Source organism: Punica granatum, chromosome 3 (genome assembly GCF_007655135.1).
Source record: "Punica granatum isolate Tunisia-2019 chromosome 3, ASM765513v2, whole genome shotgun sequence".
Taxonomy (NCBI): domain Eukaryota; kingdom Viridiplantae; phylum Streptophyta; class Magnoliopsida; order Myrtales; family Lythraceae; genus Punica; species Punica granatum.
Window position 1 is genome coordinate 15199386 of NC_045129.1, and position 16153 is coordinate 15215538.

Consider the following 16153-nt stretch of genomic DNA (forward strand, 5'->3'; position numbering starts at 1 on the left):
CAAAGCCATTAAACAATCCATTTTAAGTAAAATAAGCAATTGCATTAAAGGCAGGCGAGTCCAAAACAAGAAAATTTGGGTACTTTATGCATCTCCCACATATCAGCCAACACACAAATCGCAAAAGGACAAAAAAGCATTCAACTATGCAAGTAAATGGACCACAAGCAGAACAAATAGCAACAAGGACTGCATTCAAATGAAAAAGGAGCAAACTTTACACTAAATGAAGCTTCACTAACCTCTTTTTCTTACAAATGTGCTTGACCTAAATGAATCCTGGCACGATTGCAATCTCACCCGCACAAGATGGTTCAGATTCTCATTTGCACTCCTCTGCAATTAGGGTTTTGATAAAATGGGTTCAACTCAAACCATCCGACATCTTTTGCTTAGGGACTAAAATGGTGGTATGGAAATTTGTGGATGACAATGTTAGTGGTCTCTATTCTCCAATGACCAAGTTGGGGCCTACCATTGTAAAGTGAAAAAGTCATCTTCATCCACAATATACTCCATTGCCTCATCTCACATTTTTCTTCTAACTCTCAAACCCTACCTTCCCAATTACTCATCCATCTCCATAGTTCTTCCATTCCTCCATTGCCTTTGGCTTAGCCGACAACTCTTCGTCTCTCACTTCGATTTGTCATCATGTACGTCTATGAATTGATTTCTTTTGAAATTTAGGATCTTTGTTATGATTCTCATTCCATTTTTATGTTTCATTTTCCTTGTCACTCGATCTATTCTCATTGTACAAGAACCATTCATTGTTAACCTCAATTTGTCATGACAATGTGATATTTCTTGCTTCATTTCTTTTTATCACCATCCTGAAATTCTTGTTTTTTAATTCAAAACTGATAATTGATTGTAGGTTGTAATGTGAAAAACCAAAAGAAAAAATTTATAGGGATTTGATTTGGGTTAGTTGGACCATTGCCAAATGTATTGCATTCTAATAAATTACTATTAGCATTAGCAAAATTATGAAAAGGAGTATTGATTTCAATATTTTTCTTCATAATTTCTTGTATAGGATTCGTTTTATTTGCTAATTAGTATATTCTCTTATATAATAACACTATATACTACCACTAGAACTGAAGAAAGAAAAGAGATAACTGAGCATTCATGACTTTGTTATTGTTATGAGAGAGTATAATGACGATTCTTTGGGCTTTTTATTTATTTTTTATCTTCTATATCTTTTGCCGGTTGGAGAGGCTAATAAGTTAGTTCTTCATATTCTTCAAATGGATCAAGTGTCTATTGAGTCATTAGAAATTATGCTTGCTATTATTTCTATAAATTACGTGATCATGAAGATGTTCTTTTGCCTATGTCATGTGACTATGGAAATGATATTCATATTAATTTTTGTACATAAGAATGACTCCATCAAGTCTTTGGTAAGTAATGACATGTCCAATTATACGTGTTTATATCGTTGAAAAATTATATTGCAAAATCTTTGAGTTTGCATTTCGGTGAATTACTTTTGGATGAAATTGAGATTACGATGAAAAGGAATTAAGGCCGACACCATGAGCAATTGGTTGTAATACTGCGAGCAGTTGACTATATAATGCACAGGTAGAGAATAGTACATAATCCACTGACTGTCAACTGGTGCAGTAGACTATGATGAGCATAATTTTCAACTAGTGTAATTTTCATACTAAGTGGACGAAAATAAAATTTCGATAAACACAAAAAAGTCCTAGTGTCAATGCCCATCTGACCATTGGTACAGATAGTTATTTGGCAGAAAATGTACAAGGTTCGTCCTAAAGAAAAGGACACATCTTTTCTCTTGATCTATTCCCATTGCACACAACTAAATAAAGGCTTTCATGCCAAAAGTCATAAAATCAGTTATTCGAAACAATTTCAGAATATTGATTGAGAGAGTTAAGGTGTTCTACGAGTTTGTCAATCGTAGAACACACAAACGATTCGTTGTATCATCTTTGTTTGGGGGCGACTAACTCTTTTCGGAAAGTCTTGACCCATGCCTCGAAACAACGGTTCAACATCGAAGATCAAGTTTATCATCTTCCTTGACTCTGAGTTCATGATCGACATCATCTTCATCAACCGTTTCCAAAGTCTATCTTCTCCGAATCCGAATTCGGTTTCGTTCATCTTCAAGATTTGGTCCCGTTTGTCTTCAAACCACCCACCCTAAGGTACAAATCCTCAACAATCAAAAAGAGTTATTTGAGATGGTTGTAGAGGCTAATGTTGCGTTCGAGGTAAGTAACAAAACCATTAAACCTTGTTAATTTGCTTATACCATTTATTTGTGCCCTTTTTGAGATGTGTGAGGTTTCCACTTTTAATCTGTCTATTCAATATATGTAAATGAGCAATTACATCAATCTAAGTGATAATAATTTTCTGGATAATTGTGAAACTTATATTTAATAAAAAAGTATACCTTGGTGGATATAATTAACTAGATGTTATTGAACGCCAAACATCCATATGATCTCTAGAGTGATACATTATTGATTGTGTGTCACATCTTTAATCGGATAATGTCGAGGATTGTCAAGATATCTTCCATGTGGGTTATGAAAATGTATAAAATTGATTTTGGAATATTTCAAAGTGCCAGGGTGTTTGGCCTCATGATTTTCACGATCAACGAAGACCAAAGTTGGGATTAAGAGTAATCACGGGCGTACTTAGAGATATTCTCGAGATTTTAAGGCTTATCGAATTTTATCTAGTGTTAAGGAAAGTGTGTTCATTGAAAATAAGCTTTTTTTTATGATCAAACGATTCGGAGTATTTGTCCAAAAACTTTATCTGTATTGATTAAACTAATAAGGATTTAGAGGATTTGGAACATGAGTCCAATTCGAACATTTGATCACAAGGGATTCAACTAAAATGTTTTTTTGTATATATATGTGGTTATTGATGCTAGAAAAATTCTAAAGGTGAGATAATGAGAGTCTGGACACATGATCTCTAGTGATCAAACTAATACACATGTTCGAAATAATGAGGCTAAGAAAGCAGAACGGCGGAGAGATCTCTTGTTAGAGATAAAGTTGTGGCCACAACGTAGGTTGTTATTTCAGCATATTGTGATTAGGGGGTTGACTGTGTCTTAAATGTATTACTAAATGAAATTTTGAAAGTTAGACATACTAACTTGAGACATGAGTTTGAAATGTTAAGATGTGTGAAAATTTAGAGATCTCATCAATGAAAGGTTAGTTGATGGACTTGGTATAGATACCGTTGCTAAAATAGAATTAAAATCATTATTCGCGTCATTGATAATGGGAACCCTACCTTATTCTAGCCAAAAGTTAGTTACGAGGTTGAACCGGTAATAATAAGTTATTGAATGAAAAATTTGCACTAAGAATGAGGATTTAGTGCTCGATTTAGGAGGATGAATTTTAACCCTTAATGGATTTTTATTCGATATTAGTTATTGAGTAATCCGCTTATATGGAAATGAAATGGTGCCACTTCGAACGAGAGTTTTTTCCCTTTCTTTCACAAGATTTTCTCTCTCGTACATGTTCATGAAAATGGGATGAGTACATGACCATAACGGTGCTAAAGCAAAGAAACTCTTACTTGAATTCTTTCATGGTTGAGTGTGAGAATTTTCGGGTATCGACTTTAAGAGCGATGGTTTAAGCGACTAACCATCAATCACTTTGTTGATGCCTTGAGGGTTTTGTACTAAGGGACGGTTTAAATATAATGATACCACTCTTTATGCATATCCGTAATCATTTAATTTTTGCAATGTGCAATCTAGTAGGGGATTGATGAGTATATTAGATTGCAAATTCAATAGGCTTTATTTTCATTAAATATTTAAGTGTAATTTTCGTACTAAGTGGATGAAAATAAAATTTCGATAAAAAAAATCCGTACAGCCAACGCCTGTTTGACCATCCGTACAGTCAACGCCCATTTGACCGTCTGCACAGACAATTATTTGACCAAAAATGTACAAGGTGCTTCCATGGGACACGTCCCAAAGAAAAGGATAAATCTTTTCTCTTGATCTATGTCCACTCGATACAAATAAATAGAGGTTTTCGTGCCAGAAGTCATATAATCAATTATTTGAAATAATTCCAAAATATAGAGTGAGAGAGTTTGGGTGTTCTGCGAGTTTGCTAATCGTAGAACACACCAAGGCTTTATTGTATCCCCAAAGAGACTCGCCGAAACTCTTTAACAACTTTGTGTAGGGGCGAATAACTCATTTTGGAAAGCGTTGACCCTGTGACTTGAAGCAATTGTTCAACATCGAAAATCTTGTTTATCCCTTCTTCAACTCTCAGTTCATGATCTATATTATCTTCATCGACCGTCTCCAATCCCTCTTCTTCGAATCTGAATTCGGTTCCATTCGTCTTCAAACCATCCTCCTACGGTATAAATCCTCAATAGACTGTACAGGTGATTATTTCCCTCTTCAAAAATGTTCACTGAGGAAGAACTCCCTTCATGCCTTGAGCCTTTCATTTTCGTCATAGTTCGTCTTCTTTAATTTATCACCATGAGTTGTTCGATGCTCTTCATAGGCCCTATCTCCAAATTCGGTTCCACTTCTTGTCTGATCCATCTCTAATGTACATCACCAACATAACATATATTATATAGTAATTATTTTTTGTTAGCGGGCAAAGATATTATTGTAAATTTACATTCATTACACATCAATTTGTTTAACAAACCAAACACTGTAATATTATATCACTATTCATATTCCTAATTATTTAATATACTTATCAAACATAACAATCTTCAAATACGACCTATATTTCAAGCAAAATTGTAAACTGATCAATTTTTCCCGCTAATCTCGATATTCCCTTTGTTTTTTGAGAAAATAAGAAAACAAGAAAAGAAACTGATTTTATGTCATTGTGCGTGCGTAGGGTCGGCAATATTTGAAATGACACGATAACACGACACGGAATTAAACGGTTTGGGTTGGGCATTTTTGGAATTCGGTCTAAACGGGTCCAACCCGTTTAGATACAATTAATAAGCGTGACTTACTGGGTTGAACCCATGTAACCCGATTATACACGATTAAGCCTGTTTATTTAGACGTTTTTAATCGTGTTATTTAATCGTGTAACATGTTAACCCATTTATCTAACTGAATTTACCAAAACACCCTTCTGCTAACTCTAATTTTGAAATTTCCTCCTTCAGCCCTTGCCTTCCTGTAACCCTTCCTCCTTCCGTTCCACCTCCACCTCAATCAGACGAAGCCTCCACCGCTCCACCATCCACGGTCCTGAATCCTTTCGCCGTTCCGCTCGACCTCGACCCCGGCTCGACCCTGCGACCTCGACCCTGCGACCACGATCCTGCGACACTCGACTCAAGCCCTCTCTCTGACCTCAAAGTCTTAGACGAAGCGACGTCAGCTCGGTCCTTGACCTCAGACGAAGTCGACCTCGACCTAGGCTCGGCCTCACGACTTCGACCCCGGCTCGACCCCGCGACCTCGGCCCAGCAACCTCGACCCCACGACCTCAGCCCAGCAACCTCGACCCCACGACCGCGACCACCATCCTGCGCCCTTGACCGTTGAGCCCTCGACTGTTGAGCCCTCGACCTCGAGCCCTCTCTAACTGTTCAGACGAAGCGACGTCACCTGGACCTCAAACAAAGTCGACCTCGACCCCGACTCGACCACGTGACCTCGACGTCAAGTATCCCTACTGGCTGCTCTGCGGACCCCACCCCCCCTCTTCCCTGCTTTGCTTTGCTGCTTGTTTTATTTCGCCCAATCTATTCAGCTCTGCTTTACTGCTTGTTGATTGTTGATTGTTGAACTTGAATACTTGCAGTTTAACTTATTTGTGGAAATTCAATTAGATAACTGACTTGAATACTTGCAATTGAATATTGCTCTGCTTTGTTGCTTGCTGCTTGTCTGATCCCCACTTTGTTTGTTTGAGATGAGAGATGTAGTTGCCTGTTTATTCCTTTCCCGATGCCACAGTTGTCATTGGTTTCGAGTTTGTTGTACTTGAGTGACCAAGTGATATGATCAAATGTCTTTTTTCCTCTCCTCTAATGTATATTCTTCTTGAAGCATATGAGGTCAAATGAATGTTCAAAGCTGTACAGAGTGGGTATATATATGAATCATGATCAGGTCGTGTTAAACGGGTAACCGAGTTGGATAAACAGATCGTGTTAACGTGTCCGAGTAACCGGGTATAATCGTGTCGTGTATGGATATGTGTACCTATTATGACACATTTCAATAAATAGATTTAAACATGTCGTGTGCGAGTTGACACGGATATAAACGTGCCGTGTTCGTGTATGTGAAACATGACCCGTTTAATAATCTTATCGTGTACGGGTACTGACTTCGATGACACGAATCCGTTTAGACACAACACGTTACGAATTGCCACCCCTATGCGTGCGCTTGGTCGCCATGTCGCATTTCTAAAGATATTTTATATAAAAATCCTTCTTCCGGTCATAGCAAAAAAAAATGCAGTTTTTTTCGTTATAAAGAAGTCAAAGACCTAATACAAAATTAAGCGCAATAAAGCGACGCATAAGTTACATTACTAAGTATTGAATCCAAGATCTAGTGTTTCCAAGTCGATGATTTATGTTACTGTACCAATCATCCTTTCTAAAAAAATGAGGTCATGAATGTTTTTGCAACTCAAGCTATTACTTTTTTTGCTGAATAAAAGGCCGGGAGGGGGAGACCAGCGTAGCAACCCCCCTCTGGAGATCAGAGGGGCTCCACAGTCACCATGGAATATTCCATTTGCCCGAATGGGTAAAGAGCTCGGTGAGACATAGCCCACGTAGGTCACCAAGACCCTACCAAAGCGTACAGTGGACTAGAACAACTCCCATATGGTAGAGGACAAGGGTCTACTAAAGCAAGCGCTTTCGTATTTAAGTCGAGTTTTGACCCATCGACCTCCCCTTTAGAAGATGAAGTCCGTTACCAACTGGGCTACCACCTTGATGGTCAACTCAAGCTATTACTAAAAGTAGTTATAAGGATCCTGAGAAGAATTTAGCAGAAACGTTGGTATTATTGTTCTTGTTATTGTTCTAGGTGGGCTAGTAGACCATTTATTTTCAGTTTTAGGATAATTAGTTTAAAGTGGCACAGGTGAACTGGTTGATAAAAATATGTATAAACTAGTGTTCTGACCTGTGCGTTACTCAGACTTATTTTAATAATTATTTTTAGATTTTTTAAAGAAAAATTTAATTATTTTAATTAGAACAATAAAAATTAGCAAAAATAGCTAAGAATTTATAACAATCTATATATATAAAATTGTATCCCCTAGAATAAATAAGGGCACAACTGTAAATAATTGTACAATATATATGAACAAAAATCTATAAATATTGAAGCACCTTGTTCCGGCCCGGGTTAGGTCTATCATTCATGTATACTTGGCATAATTCACGAGTTTAGGTCAATTAGTAATTTAATTAGGAGTCTTAGGACCTAGGAAGGTCTTCGTGACCTTGAGGGCGAGTCATTAGGACTCAAGGTTCCTTAAACCGGATTAAAGCCGATCACTTGGTTTAATCAAATTAATAATTCGATTTCTTGTATTAAAATGGATAATCATGTATGTCGACACATGTCAAGGGGATCGAGGGTGATTAACCCATTAATTGAGTCTTGGAATTCAAATTGACCTTGAGGGATTAAGATCACTCCTTTTGTAGAATTTTGGGGATTAATCGGCTAATTCATATAAACGTGGCCATGTGAATAAAATCGAGAAACCGTGAATAAAATAAGTAGACACGGGAAATTAACTTAGAATTTTTTTAGGTTAAAGGCCCTAGGCCCATTTTTCTCTTTTAAGCTTTAGGCCCATTTATAGGCCCACTCGGCCCGTTGTATGAATGTTGACCTGAATGTATGGCCCATGTATGATCGGCATGAAGGTATGACCATTTTCATTCTTTCTTGGCCCAAATGTGTGACCCATTTTGAGTCGAACTATATAATTGTATAAACACGTGTATCGTGCGGAGTCTGTAATTCATTCTTTAATTTCCTTACACATTCGCGAACATAGACCTGAACTAAGATTAAATTACTCGACTTTAACGAATAAAAAGTGTTAGAACTATTAGGAGCTTAGGAGGGTACCGAAAGGGTGAGTTATTGGCTTGCGGGCCTCTAATCTCGTAACAAAGCCCTCAGACTCATTTCTCTGGTTAGAAAGACTGAGTCAAACTTAAAATCCTTAGGCGATTAATATTTTGACCCCGTAGATGAGTTAGGTGGCTCATCAGCCAAATAAATACGATCCCAAATTGGATCACAAGCCACGTGTACTAACAGAACATCCCGAAGTCTGCGTTGACATACATAAAGTTGTATTCCCTACATTAAATAGGGGTACAACTATAAATAATTGTACAATATATATGAACAAGTAATATGAACAAAAAATATATATCAAAAGTGTACAATAATTATGATAATTAATAATTATTATAATTTAATTATGGTAAATTAACCTTTTTCAGTTAGTACCATTCGGATCCATAGGAATCCGTTACTCTCCATTACTCTTTAAATTCTTAAAAATGAAGTTACATTCTGATCCTTTTGTAATAATATTAATATGGTAACTGTGCCTTTCTATTGTCCATTACTTTTCTTTTTCGTTTTCAATTACTTCCATTTATTGTGGTCAAATAGCTACAACAAAATCAGGCTATATATATGTGTGTGTGTGTGTGTGTGTGTGTATGATCCTCATATATCCAGACCTCTCAATTTTTTAAATGGAAAAGCCATGCAACATATAAGTTCGTCAGACAAAGACACAGGTATATTCTTTATGTTTCGGTATTTTGTTACGTTGCTTATTATATTAAGAATTTATCCCTTCAAAAGTTCCTCTTCTTTTCTATAGGTGCGCCTTATGAGTTCATCAAACAAAGCCATGGGAAATTTATTTCTGTTTCTATTCTAGAGGGGCGGGTTTTATTATCAAATTTACAGAGAAACAAAATCTCGATGTTGATTTCCACTGAATTATATTATAGACTTCAAATTGCAATTAGATGGTGGCAAAAAAAAATACAAATAGATGGCATTTACTCTCATGCGGTTATCTAACATCACCTTCGGTTGATTTCTTACAGGAGGTGCTTAAATATACATGAATGATCTGACCTTTCTTGGTGAATACAAATTCCATCTTCTATTGATACAAACAAATAGCTAAGAAGCAAGTACATTTTAAATGTAGTGTGTGTGTGTGCAAGTTGCAAGGTAGCAAAATTTAGATATATGCTAAGGAATGTATAAGCAATAAGTGTATGTGCATATTTCATTTGTTGTAGATCTATATGAATTCTCTTCATGTTATGAAACAATTTGAATATTTTAATTTATAGTTTATATTAACATGGAATTTTTTTTTATATTGTGTAAAGTTAATGCAGTAAATTTAGACTTGTAATAGAAAAATATACATCAACGATACATCAAAAGTTCTTTAGAAGAATTTCCTGTAATATATAAATCATTGCACTTATCAATTGAATTTCTACAAAAATGAATTTAAAATTTAAATACTTTAATTTATAGTTTATATCAACATGTAAAAGATTTATATTTTATAATGTATAAACTTTAATGTGCTAAATTCAAACTTGTAATAGAAGAATATATATCAAATACGCATCAAAACTTTTTGAATAAGGAATTCATGTAATAAATACATCATTGAAAACGATGAATTCATTTGAAATTACTTCAAAATTTGAATACTTTAATTTATAGTTTATATTAACATGTAAAAAAATTATATTTTGTGTTGTATAAACTTTAATATGATGAATTCATACTTGTAATAGAAGAATATATATCAAATATGTTTCAAAAGTTCTTGAGTAAGAGATTCATACATCATTGCAATTATCATTTTAATTTCTAAGAAAATTAATTTTGATTACTTTGATTCATAGTTTATATTAACATGTAAAAAAATTATTTTTATATCGTATAAACTTAAGGCAGTAAATTCAAGCTTGTAATAGAAGAATATATATCAAAAGTTCTTGGATGAGGGATTCATGTAATATATACATCATTGCAATTATCTATTTAATTTCTAACAAAATTAATTTTGAATACTTTAATTTATAGTATGTAAAAAAATTATTTTCTTTTATAGTTTTTAAGCCATATATCTTATGATTTTACCCTTTTTTCAAATATATCTCATGCTTTAAAAATTACCTAGAAAGACCTATGGTTTACATCTTGTTCCAAATATATCACGGCGACAATTTGTTCGTCAATGAAACGTCGTTGGCCCAAAATCTATCACATGATTTTAATTTTTTCTAAAATCTATCTCATGATTTTAATTTTTTTTCTCAAATCTATCATAGGTAAAGGGCCACAGAAGCAAGGATGGGCCCACTTACTTTCCACATCAGCATCACCGTTAAATATTGATGGAGAAATTAACGCCAAAATAGATTTAGAACCAAATGTAAACCGTAGGCATTTCTGAGTAATTTTTAAACCATGGGATAGATTTGAGAAACAGATAAAACCATGAGATATCTGATGTAAAAACCCCCTTTTATATTGTATAAACTTAATGCGATAAAATCAGACTTGTGAAGAATATATATGAAAAAGTTATTGAGGAAGGAATTCATGTAATATATATGATTGCAATTATCAATTTATCTTTCTATGAAAATTAATTTTGAATAATTTAATTTATAGTTTATATTAACATGTAAAAATTTTATATTTTTATACTGTATAAAAATTAATGTGGTAAATTCAGACTTGCAATGGAAGGATACATATCGAATATATATTAAATTTTTTTGAGTAAGAAATTCGTGCAGTATGGCATCATTGAAATTATTAATTTTATTTGTGTGAAAAATTAATTTAAATTTTTTTATACTTTTAGATAAAATCATTGGTTTTAATTACTGTAAGAATAATACTCTTAAAGCCTATCAAAACTTTTAAATTTTATTATTTGCTTGTGCTTTATTATAACTTATATTAAATATATTAAATTTTATAAATTTGAACACTTTTAGATCAAATGACCTAATTAGTTGGATTATAAGATTAGCTATAATGCTTAAAATTTAGGGTTAATACACTGGTGGTCCAAAAAGTTTTACAAATGTATTAAGTTGGTCTAAAAAGTTTTTTTTGCTACTTGATGGTACAAAATGTTTCAAAAGTATAACATGATAGTACAAACCGTCAAATCGCAACTGACGCCATCAAGCGACGCTGACGTGGCGCCCTACGTGTCATCTCCTTTCTGACGTGGCCGAAACAGAAGACTGATGTGGCCCAAACAAAAGACTTATGTGGCTTGAATACGCGTGAAATCGTTCAAGGGCTCCAAAACTCGTGAAATCAAGATCGAAGCTCAGAGCTTACATCACAGAAGTTTCAGCTTGTATGCAATCGTGGAGATGGCATTGTCGACGCCTGCTGACATCATGGACAGAGGCAAAGTTAGGCCAACGATTCCGTGGCTATTGATCCAAGAAGGAGGGAAAATCATCGAGAAGGTGTTGTAATGGAAATGAATTCATATGGTTGTAATGGTGAAGGTGCTTATAGATCTTGTAAAGGAAGTGGCAATGTCGTGTTTTTGTGAAAGCCTGGCTCTGAGTTCATCCATTTGGGTTTCTAAAAACTGATGGTTACGAACAACTTTATACACAGAGACGTTACAGGAAGAAGATGGCTTACAGGAAGAAGATGGCCGTTACCAGTTATGGTGGGACGTTACACGACGGTACAAAATGTTTTAAAATTGTAACATAATAGTATAAAATGTTTTACATAAGTTACATGATGGTTCAAATTGTTTTTAAGTTGTAACTTAATAGTACAAAATATTTTATGTAAGTTACTTGATAGTACAAAATGTTTTTTATATATAACATAATGGTACAAAATGTTTCTTTTAAGTAACTTAAGGGTTCACAGTAAACCCTTAAACGCAATCTGTGAGAGCTGGATGCTTCAGTAAACCATTAAAGGGAAAAACAACAGTGTGTATGCTCACAACCCAAAATGAATACATACGAGCAAAAAAGGGCAACATGCCAATTAGGCTAGTGACATCCAGTGTTCCATACCCAAAATGAATATGTAAACAGCCAATAGTGTTTAGGGCAGGCCAACTAACAAAAGGAAAACATTTGATTACAACCAACAGTCTAACCCAAAGAAGGACCAGATCCAGACCCAGACCCATGTTCAATAACGCCATCTCCTTCTTGTAGTTGGCTGCTGGCTCATAGATCTTGTAGTTCTCCCAATGGATCTTGGAGCAGTTGCAGCAGTTGTGCCTCCCTTTCCTCTCCTTCTCCCCGTCCCTGTGCCTCTCCCAATGGATGTTGAAGCAGATGCATCAGGTGGCTCGAAACTTGTGATGAACTATGATTCTGGCATTGTACTTGGGGCAGAACTTTCAGGTGCAACCTAAATATCCACAAAACTCATCAATTGATCTACACAATATCCTTCAATTCAGTATGTGTAATTGATATTGATATATATACCTATGTATCTGGTGGCGTACCACCTGGCCTAGGTACAGTATTATCAGGGGGTGGGGGAATACTATCAGTTGCTTTCATTCTCTTTGCCTACAATTGTAACTTAGAATTCAATGTTTAATAGAAATGTGGAGCACCAACAGTATAGCACAAACTATTGGATAGCGTAAACTCACTCTGCTAGAAGAACTAGCTTCAGTACTTGTAGCACTGCCTCTTTTCTTACAAGTCCACTTGTTGTGACCCTAGCCACCGCAGTTACTGCAATTGTTGATGATGCATCCTTTATTTCCGACAATCTCAGTACCATTTTTCTTGACTCTTATGCCCTGCTCATTAGCACCCATTTTCCTGACAATCTTGGGTCTACCTCTTTTGGCCTTAATGGGAGGAGGTTTCACGGGGGGCAAACCAGTAGGGTCATAGTCAGCTATATACCTTAAGGGATATATGATTGGCCCATATGATGATCTAAATTTATCAACAGTATAGCTGTTGTGAATGAAATCCTCAGGCCTTTTCCTTTCTTCCAAAATACATTAAATGCCATGTTGACAGGGGATATATGATAGCTGCCACCTCCTACAGCTGCAAGAATTTTCTCCCAAATCTACCACATACAGCTTCTCACCAACAGATACACTATACTTTTTAGCACCAGACTCTGTTGCCCAACAACCAGAAGCAAGTGACTTGTATTTCTTAAGCTTTTTCAAAATCTTTGGACAGTACTTACCTGTATACTTCTCAGCTACTTTCCTTTTAAGGACCATCCTCTTCATTAGTTGTGTTCTGATAGTCTCCAATAAGGTAAGAATAGGCTTATCTCTTGCCTCTAAAATTCACCTACAAAAGAAAGAAATGAATTAAGCATCAACACATACTTTTAAGTTATATTTTTTCACTTAAATGCTTAAATATATTTGTTACCTGTTGAAGCATTCAGAATGGTTGTTCAATATGATATCACACTTGGGGTATGGTCTAAAATGAGATTTAGGCCATTGTGGTGGGTCCTTATCTTGGAGCCACTGCCAAGCCTTTCCATCCTCTCTCTTGAGTACTTCCATGGCTCTAAAAAATTCAGCTGGGTAAGTAGCTTTAACAACTGTCCAAAGAAGATCTTTAATCTCTTTCCCCTTCTTGATAGTCTGTATGGTGCATAAATTCTTCCATAGGTGGCGTGTGCAAAACCTTTTCTCAACATCAGGAAACAACTGCTCAAGGGATTGTACCAGTCCCTAAATAACAGAGGAAGAAAAAGCAGTTAAAGCAACTAATAATATGGCATAATAACTATGTATGCATCTACATATAAATGAACTCATTGTTTACCTTTTCCTTGTCTCCCATAAAGGTCCAAGGTCTAGAATTCTGAATTTCCAGGTCTTGAGCTAGATTCCTTAAAAACCAAGACCATGTTTCTCTGCATTCAATATCTACCACTCCATATGCTATAGGATAGATGCAATTGTTTGCATCAATCCCAACTGCTGCAAGAAGCTGCCCCCCATATCTGCCTTTCAAACAACAACCATCCAACCCAATTAATGGCCTGCAGCCACTTAAGAAACCCCTCTTGCAAGCATCAAGACATATATACATGTTCTGAAAAATCATCAGGTCACACCCAATATTCACAGTGGTTCTAGGATTGGTCTTCCTAAGCTCTCCAGCATAGTCCCTCAACTTAGCATATTGTTTGACATCTGAGGTCCTTAATATGTTGAAGGCATGTTTTCTTGCCCTCCACAACTTCATTCTGTTGCATCTCACCTTATAATCATGGTCCAACTGATGGGCAAAGGACTTCTGTGACCATGTTGGGTAAGCCCTAATGTGGTCCTGATATTGCTTACTTATCTACTTATATGACACAAAATGAGTTGGCACCTCCTTCCCACATGTATGCTCACCACGGAACTTCTTTGTTTGAATCGCCTGGCGCTTTTTGTTGAGTGATGCCTTCAGAATCCACTCACAATTTTTGCCCTTCGCATTCACTCTATCCTTGTGGTTTTTCTCAAAGACCACATTTACCTTGTTTAATATAGCATAATGTCTCACTGCTTGCTTAAGGACCTTCGTAGTAGGAAATAACATACCTCTCCAAAATTTGGGATCTTCCATGTCCCTTTCTAGCCTAAATTCTAGTAGCATTTGTCTGGTCTCATCCTCATCATCGGAATGTACGCTTTGAAAGCCATCAGATTCATCACCATGGTCACCTGCCTCCCATGCACCTTCAGCTTCTTCAGGTTCTGCCTCTCCACCTTCAGCGTCTTCATGTTCTGCCTCTCCACCTTCTACTTCTTCATGTTGTACCTCTCCACCTTCTACTTCATGATCTGCTTCCTCTCTTTCTCCCCCATGTTGAAATCCTTCTGCCATTGCAACATTTGCTTCAACCTGTTCCACATCATCATTAATATCAAAATCACTATCATTGAAGTCACTAACAATATCTTCCACTGATTCTCTCCTAGTTCTTTCTTGCCCCTCCATAGCATGGACTGTTGTAGAGGTTACAGTGGCATTCAGTGTTGCAGAAGATGTCAACTTATCAATCTCTTCCAAGTTAAGATCATCCCAATCAATATATTACAAGTTAATATCATTCATTGTGGCATTGACACCTGATAACTTCACTCTGTCTTTACCACCTCTAACTAACCCATCACCAGCCTCATCAACATCTCTGTTTGCTTCCATTCTATGCTCTTCACCCATATTTTCCTCAGCCAAACCCCCATCATCTGCATGCCAACCAATAAGAAGGTCTTCTTTTGCTTCTAATATCCTTAGGCCTTTGCACTGGCATGGAGGTGTTTTCATCTTCCAACTCCTCGATCCTAACATTACTAGGAACTTTCCTTGCTTGTTCCTCTTTCATATACTCCTCTAGCACCTCTTGTGTTGATTTAGTAACAATGTATATATGCACATAATTCCTTTCCCTTACAGCTTGATTTGCCATCTTCAATGTATCATCATCGGTTCGAAGCTTCTCTAGACTATCACCCAACTTCTCTACATCAGTTGTCCAAAAGTAATCTGCAAATCTACTTATTCCTAACTCCTTAAGATGAGCATCAATCTCTAGCAGGGATATGTATTCAACAGATACAAAATCCACAAAATCTAGTTCACCCCCAACATAAACAGTATGTATCCTACCTCGTTCAAACTTGCCCCCATGATGATATTCGATTGTAAAATGTTGAGAACCTTCAACTGTCAAAAACAAGTAAGCACCAAATCAATTATATTGCTCAATGTTGCCATTACCTTTCAAAAATTTGACAAGGGTTTTGCATGTCCTTTCTAAAGCCAAAGTTTAAACAGAAAAAATCATCCACATAGCTCGAAAGTAGATTACTTACCATACAAGGGAGCAGCATCATGTTCATTTCTAAATCGACCTTCATCTTCGGGAACGAACGCCATTGCACTTGACAACCCTCACAATGGTTTGTGATCACCCTCAAACTCTGATCGCACTCAAAAGAGAGAGCTTGGCCAAAGAGATGATGGGTTTTCTTCTTTCTCC